The sequence below is a fragment of the Piliocolobus tephrosceles genome, chromosome 15 (assembly GCF_002776525.5).
Source record: "Piliocolobus tephrosceles isolate RC106 chromosome 15, ASM277652v3, whole genome shotgun sequence".
Lineage (NCBI taxonomy): Eukaryota > Metazoa > Chordata > Mammalia > Primates > Cercopithecidae > Piliocolobus > Piliocolobus tephrosceles.
In genome coordinates this window covers 94372856-94380787 of record NC_045448.1, presented here as the reverse complement: position 1 = coordinate 94380787, position 7932 = coordinate 94372856, and positions in this window count along the sequence as shown.

Here is a 7932-nt window from a genome sequence, read left to right as displayed (position 1 = left end):
AAGGGTCAGAAGCCCCCCTGGGAGTGGGCTCCCCAGCCAGGAGCCTAGAGTGGGGTTGGATGGGAAGGAGCTAGTCAGTATCCATCAGGAGCAGAACCCTCTCACACCCATTCATGTCTGGTTCTTGAAATCTTTTCTCTCCAGACCTGGAGCAGGGAATTGTTCTGAACCCAGAGTCTCCCGGGCCCTCAACGTCTTACCCCCACCTGCCAGGCACATACTGCCTGTGCCTCTACGCTGTGCCTGAGCCGCAGCCCCAGCTGGATGCACGTGTTCCTTTTGCTTGTCTCAATCTGGTGCACACCTTCCCTAGGGCGCCAGTGGAGGGCAGGACTTGGGGTTCAGATCTTTGAGTTCCCCATGGACCCCACTTTGCAGTGAAACCTATAGAGAGCAGGCAGCGCTGGACTCCCCGGGGACTCAGACAGACCATCATCCCCAGGAGCTGCTGTTTGCTTTCGAAGAGCTGGAGCTCCTCCGATTTTCTTCTTTCCTTTATGAAAAACAATATTGAGGTACAAGTACACACAGAGAAGCACGTAGCTTGCACAGCCAACTTTACACATTTCTACAGCCAAGGATTGATTTGTCTCCCCAGTGAAGATGCAGGACCTTCCCAATTTGAAGTCAGAGCAGCTTGGTCCTGCCTGCCCAAGCTCACCCCTGACCTCCTGACTCCCCTCTGCTCTGTGGGCCTGAGCCTGGAGGCCCTTCGGGGACAGGCTGGGGATCCAGGCCTCTAACTTCATCATGGGTAGGTCCTCCACGGGTGCTCAGAGGTCCCTCAAGGCCCTTCTAACAGGAAAGGGAGCCATCTCCGCTCATGGAGTAGGTGCCAAGGAGTCTCTAACTCAGTCAGAAACTCTTCCCAGTGTTACTCGACCATGACCTTCAGGCCAATATGTGCCACTTATTTCTGCAAAGACGCCTGCTACAAAAATCCCTGACTGTAGAAGATCTGGTATATTTTCTTAAAAGGTAAATCAATTCTATTACTTTGAATTCTGGATCCTTGAAAGAGAAGAGTGGTGAATCAGTTTCCTTGGGCATTGGATGACATTTTGAAAGTCTTTCTGAGGGGGAAAACATTGCTTTTTCTCTTCAATTAGTGCCTATAGAATCTCTTTCTCATTTAAGTGTTGGCGAAAGGATTCTATTGTCTCTAACCCAAATAGTTTAAAAGACTTGCATTCGTTCATGTATTTGCTCACTCAGCAACGGTTCATTGAGCCTCTATTATGTATCAGGCACAATTCATTCTACGTGCTCAGGAATTAGCAAGGACAACCGCCTGCCCTCATGGGGCTCATGTTCAGTTGAGGTGGGAGGCGTAAGATAACACTCGGGAACCAGCGACCAAGACAAAAAAAATTTCCTGCAAAGGTGCAGGAAATAAACAAGGCAGAATGTCGTGGACCAGGTGTGGTGGTGGGATCTGAGAAAGCAAGGCCTCTCCTCTGAGACCTCAGGGTGATCAGAAGCAGCCAGAGAAGAGTGGTCCAGACAGAGCCACTAGAGATGTGAAGCCCAGCACAGCAAGTGGGGAGGACGTGGCTGCACTGGGGACATGCGAGGGAGGGAGCCATGGATGGGGGATATGGGCTTGAGAATTAGGCCAGGCTGCAGGGCAAGGGGGCATGCTCAAGAGAGGGCTGACCCTACATTCCCAGGACAGTGGAGGGCTCTTGTCACAGGAACAACATAATCTGATAGAAACTTTAGATTACAGGAGACCGGGGGACATGGCGACTGAATGCAATATACTATCTGGAATTTTCCATCACTATAAAAGTGGTCAAATCTGAAGGAAATACGTAGATGTTAATATTGCATCCATGTTGATTTCCTGATTTTGATCGCTGAACTCTGGTTATGTAAGAGGATGTCCTCATTTTTAGGAGCTACACACTGAAGCATTTAGGGGCAAGGGGGCAACATGTAATTTACTCTCAATGTTCAGGAAAAAATGTGATGTGCTTACATGTGTGTGGGGCAGGACGGGATGGTGGCAGTTGGAAGGGAGAAAGATAAAGCAAAATGTGGCAAAATGGTAACATCTGGATAATCTGGGTAAAGGCTATAAGGAAAGTGTCTCTGCTATTTTGCAAACTTTTTGTGTGTCTGAAATTATTTCAAATAAATAGTTAAAAAATTAAGAGCTGTGCCTGGATTGTGGCTGTGCCTGGATTGTGGTCGGGAGCAGAAGTCAGGAGTTCACCCCGGGAGACCTGGGATGTGGACAGAGGGGAGACCAGCTTTGGAGGAAGCGGAGGGAGGACTTCCTGATGTGGAAGGTGAGGGAACAGAAGGAATCAAGGATTCTAAAGGATGATTTGGGTCACAGCAATTAGTGGGGGTGGCGCTTCCTGAGAATAGAAGCAGGAGTAGGAGGTGGGATCGGTTGGGGAGGGGCTGGGATGGAGGAAGAGTGAATGGAGAGTTCTGTTTTTGCTGAACCACGAACTCAACTCAGGGGTTATCTAGAAACAAAAGGCTGTCAATTCATTTTAAAGGACTTTTTTTTTAAGTTGAGTTTTTGGAAGGAAACTCCAGGAAGGTGGACTGTACCCATTGGCTGCTTGGAGAAAGCCTGGAGCATGAATATTTAGACATTTGCTTTAATGAAGCACTCTCATAAGCCAGGGAAACAGGGCCTTGAGCATTGAGAGGTCGATGATGGCCCAGTGGCCCCTATGGAGCATCTGTGAACACAGGCCAGACAGGGCAAAGGAGGGAGGTCCTCAACCCTGGAGGATGTTAGACTCCCCCAGGGGATTTTACAAAATACCCATACCGGAGGCCCACCTCTCTGAGTCTGTGGTGGGGGTGCAGTGTCATATTTTTTAAGGCTCCCTAAATGACTCCAGTGTGCAGCTGGGCTTGGGAGCCACTGAATGACAGCTTGCTCAAAACTACCAGGGATGACTCCAGCAGTGGTGGGGCAGCCACAGCAGCACTGGGTCCAAAAATGCTCCCCAGGGAGAATGCTCTGAAGGACAGCAGTTAGCAAGGTGCTTTCTGTCTGTTTCAATTTCTGTTGTAGTTGCAAAATGATCAGTTCTCTTGTTTGTTTCCCTTTGCCAATTTTCCCTGGCACAGGCATCCATGCCTCCAGCCAAATTCAAGGTGAATGGAGGACAGAGTGGGCTGCAGGGCCCAAGGCCGAGGCCAAGGCCATGGCAGAGGGGAGGTGAGGTGGCCCCAGGTTGTGAGCCTGGGGAGAGCCCAGTCACCATGAGGTGAGTCAGAGGCTTCTATTGACAAACCCAAAGAACTTAGCGAGGTCAGAGACGGGAGGCAGAGCCGTAGCGTGCACCCCAGGAGGGCTAGAGGTGGAACCGAATCTGTGTGTGACGCAGGCAGTGAACGCGGGTGGATCATCCTGTGCTTGAGCCTGGCCTTCCATAGCTCAGGAGAGTGTGGAGTGTGAGGGGGATCTCATAATCATGGGAAAAGTGTCATCGTCGTCCCCTGAAAAACAAGGACAGGAGGACACACAGGGGCAGGCTCTGAGAGAGCACATTCAGGTGTGAGCACTGAGGAGGGAAAACGGTGATTTGTATTGGGGAACAGACCACAATGCACATTGCCCCCAGTTAGACACCAAGCTCTTCCAGGGGGAACTTCCACTTCTGATTGCTCAATACTGTGCAGAAATGGCCTCCATGGGAGCCTCTACAGGCCCACCCTCGCCCCCTCCAAGTCCACCCCAGGGCCAGACTCTGTGTCCCTGCCCCGGCCGGTGAGGCCCAGAACAGTGGCTCCTCCCAGGGAACTCAGCCTGATTCCGAGTCCAGTCACCAAGCTCTGGGGATGGCCTTCTGATGGCCTATAGGCAAATGCTCTCTTCCCTGCTGGAAGATCTTAATAATATTTTAAATTGTGTCTCTCTGTCGGTGGGGCTGCAAGCATTAGCCAGTGTCCCTCTGACTCAGCTGGATCTAGTGGTGCCTGGCACCTAGTAGGCACTCAACACACAGTTGTTGGATGGGTGTGTGGCAACTAAATGTCTGACGAGGACTCAGGGAAATCATCTTCTATGAAAGCCCAATCTTTTCTTGGCCTCTTGGCCTTCATCATATGTATGTACTGTTTGCCACTTTCTTTCTTTCTTTTCTTTTCTTTTTTTTTGAGACAGAGTCTCACTCTGTCGCCCAGTCTGGAGTACAGTAGCATGATCTCGGCTCACTGCAACCTCCGCTTCCCAGGTTCAAGCAATTCTCCTGCCTCAGCCTCCCGAGTTGCCGGGATTACAGGCATGCGCCACCATGCTTGACTAATTTTTGTATTTTTAGTAGAGACGCGGTGTCACCATGTTGGTCAGGCTTGAACTCCTGACCTCATGATCTGCTCACCTTGGCCTCCCAAAGTGCTGGGATTACAGGCATGAGCCACCGTGACTGGCCTGTTTGCCACTTTCAAAAGAGTAGTGAGAACACGGAGCCTATTCAAATGACAGACCTCCTTTAAACAGCAGGTCCAGCCAGCCCTTGGCAAAATGGCTCTCCCTTTTAGAGCTCCCCTTTTTGCCTCATGGTAGCCCCCTCCTCCTTCCTCATCCCACCTGTTTGGGCCCTGGGGCCAGTATTTCTCCTTTCCTTTTAAAAAGCTGCTGCCGAGAGCCATAGCACTGCCAGGATTCTGGTAAATAAATTCCCCTGAAGAAAATGACTCATCATGTCTTGATGAACGCACTGTCACTGGCTCGCTGGGTGGCGTGTGCATTTAGGACAATTTAGTTGCTTCTAAACTTGGTGGCTAGTATAAAACAGAAGTCTTCATGAGTCATAAAAAAATGACACTTTGGAGAAATAAATGTCAATATTATAGGCTCTTGCATGGAGTATGCCACACGCTGTTTCTTAGAACAACCCAAGCTCACTCCCGCCTGAGGCTGCAGCTGCCCGCCTTTTTCTACATCGCTCTTCTCTCGATAGCTACAGGGCTGGCCTCTTCAGCAGTCAGGGCTGTGCTTGAATGTTACTTTCCAGTGGTGCCTTCCCTGGTCACCCACTCAATCCCACCTTCAGTCTTATTATCTGGGCAGCAGGCTTTGCGAACACTCTGGGAGACCCAGCTCTAATGTGTGCTAGAACCTAGGATTACTAGACCCTGGAGTGGCTTTGGAACGATAGGGAAGGACTCAGGTCCCAATCTCTGGGGGTCCTATGGTTGGCAAGGCCTGCACTATGTGCTCCATGAGAACAAGGGCTGTGTGAATGCCATCCTCACGACCCTAGCATTGACACATAGTAGCTGCTCAGGGAATGTCTGTGGGATGACACAGCTCTTGCTTCCAGAAGAATGTGGCTATGCTAGCAACCTGGACAAGGTAAAGAAGTACTAAGTTGGGTAGGAATGAGAGATGCTTCCCATCTCCCTCCAGACCCCTGATAGCATCCCTCCATGGGACCCTGTCATATATGGCCTTTCACACTGCACCGATGGGCAGCACCCAGCTGCTCAAAACTTCCCTCCAGAGGAAATCAGGTGTAAAGTCCTTGCCTACCAGCAGGCCAGGGCAGCCCTGGGTCACAGTAGCTGTTTTCCGATGGTGCCTGGGGAAAGGCCTCTGGGAGCTTTCTCAATGGAACCAGGCTCTCACAGTCATCACAGGTCACATCCCTGTTGCCTTAACCTGGTCCAACCCACAGGACTGACCTACCTAGTGAGACTGGGAAGGTTTAAGCAGACAGACAGACAGACTGCCTGAGGTGTGAGGGACTACACTCATCCCCGTTACCAAACCCATGTGTGGCCAGCGTGGCTGATTACTCATAGTCTGGGGAGGAGGAACGGCCGGATCCAGAGGTAAAGTCTAACCCATGGAGTCCTAAGCAATGGGAAAGGAGCCCCATGTGGATTAAATAAACACATTCCTGCCTGCAGATCCCCTTTTCTAAACGCATAAGGCAGATGTACTATTCGAAGGACTTTGGACTCAGTGAGTTGTGACTTATGTAAACAATACCACACAGACTTAAAAATAATCCACAAGGCAGGAAAAAAACCACTTTCATTGTTATAAAACTGAACTAAGACTACATTTTTTTCTCCTGTAAATTGCTTCTCAGGGTCCATAAATAGACCTTATTATAAAGAGCTGGGGAGGGGAACAGCAAGTCAAGATAAAGTACAACCTTTTTTTAGATTATTTATGGGTTTTTGTTGTTGTTGTTGTTGTTTTTGGTCTGATTCTGAACCGTTTGAAGAACTGAAGGACTATATTAAGTAAGCTAACTGGTTTCATTCCAAGAAATATCAAATAAAACTCCAGTTTCAGAGAGACAGAACTCTACCAGTGTTCCCAAATGCCAAGAACCTTCTATGTCATGTTTTCTGGGACCTAAAGTTATTCTCCTTAAACCTGCCATGATTTTCAGTTGAAAAATATCCAAAGTGGATGCAAGCCTTGGCCAGGGAGAGCATCCTGAATGTGTGATTCCCTTTTCCCACAATTCAGCGAGGGAGGAAGACCCTGACCCAGAGGAGAGCGGTGATCACTTCTTAGCAGAGAGCAGCTTCTCAGGGACTTAGCATTTGAAACTGACAGGACATACATTGACCTCAGTTGATCAGCCTGAGCCACCTACTCTTCTTGGCTGCCTCTTCCCCATTCCAGCCACTCTCTGTGCGTTTGGTTCTTTTTTTTTTTTTTTTTTTTTTTTTTGAGACAGGGTCTCGCTCTATTACCAAGGCTGGAGTGCAGTGGTGTGACCTCAACTCACTGCAGCCTCTGTCTCTCAGGCTCATGCAATACTCCCACCTCAGCCTCCCAAGTAGATTGAACTACAGGCATGTGCCACCATGCACAGATAATTTTTTAAAAAAATTTTTGTAGAGATGGGGTCTCACCGTAATGTCCAGGCTAGTCCTAGAACTCCTGGGCTCAAGCAATCCTTCCGCCTCAACCTCCCAGAGTGCTGGTCTGTGAGTTTAGTTCTGATGACTGAGTCTAGCTGTCCGAAGATGCTGAGCTGCTGAGCTCCAAAGAGGCCTGGCCTCTCCCCTGCACCTCTGTGCTGGACTTCCTTAGCACCTGTGAAGGGCCCAGCTGAGCCTGTGGCCAGCAAAAGGGGAACCTTCTCCCTCACATGGTCCCACAAGGGACCACAGGAGGTCTGAAGACATGCCCCCGAAGTCCCTGACATTATTATGTCTGATGTTGGTGGCCACTCTGGACACTTGCCCTCTCACATTTCATATACACCCATGTATTTGTGCCATCCACATATCTCTGATGGCTGGTAGCAGTGTCTGACTGCATCCCAACTCTGCTGAGCAAGGGGTGCAAATAAGACAATAGTAGCCAGCAGCCCAAAGCAACATTTAGGCCAAAAGAATGCACGTGTGTGTGAAGGTCTGTGTGTGTGCACGTGTGTGAAGGTCTGTGTGTACTCATGCCTGTGTGATGGATGTTGGGAGGGATGCCTGATATTTATTAGTCACTTTCCTTATACATACAGTTTTCATGCAGCTTGTTCCTCAGTGCCCATGTCAGCTTCCAAAGGTGAAGATTATTGAGGCCCAGGCACATGAGGGCTATTTCAGTTTCCTAGAGCTGCCATCACAAGTTATCACAAATTTAGTGGCTTAAGACAACAAAAATGTATTTGTTCACAATTTTAGAGACTTGAAATTCACAGTCAAGGTGTCGGCAGGCCATACTCCCTCCAAAGGCTGCTTTGTGGCAAGTCCTTCTTTGCCACTTCCAGCTTCTGGTGAGTCCAGGAATTCCTTGGCTTGTGGCTGCATCACTCCAATCTCTTCTTCCATTCTCCCGTGGCATTCTCTTCTGTGGTGTGTGTGTGCGCGAGTGTGTATGGGGTCATTTTGTCTCTGTGTCCTCTCCTGTTTCTTATAAGAACACTTGTCATTGAATTTAAGCCCACTAAGACAATCCAAGATGATGTCATCTTAAGATCCTTAACC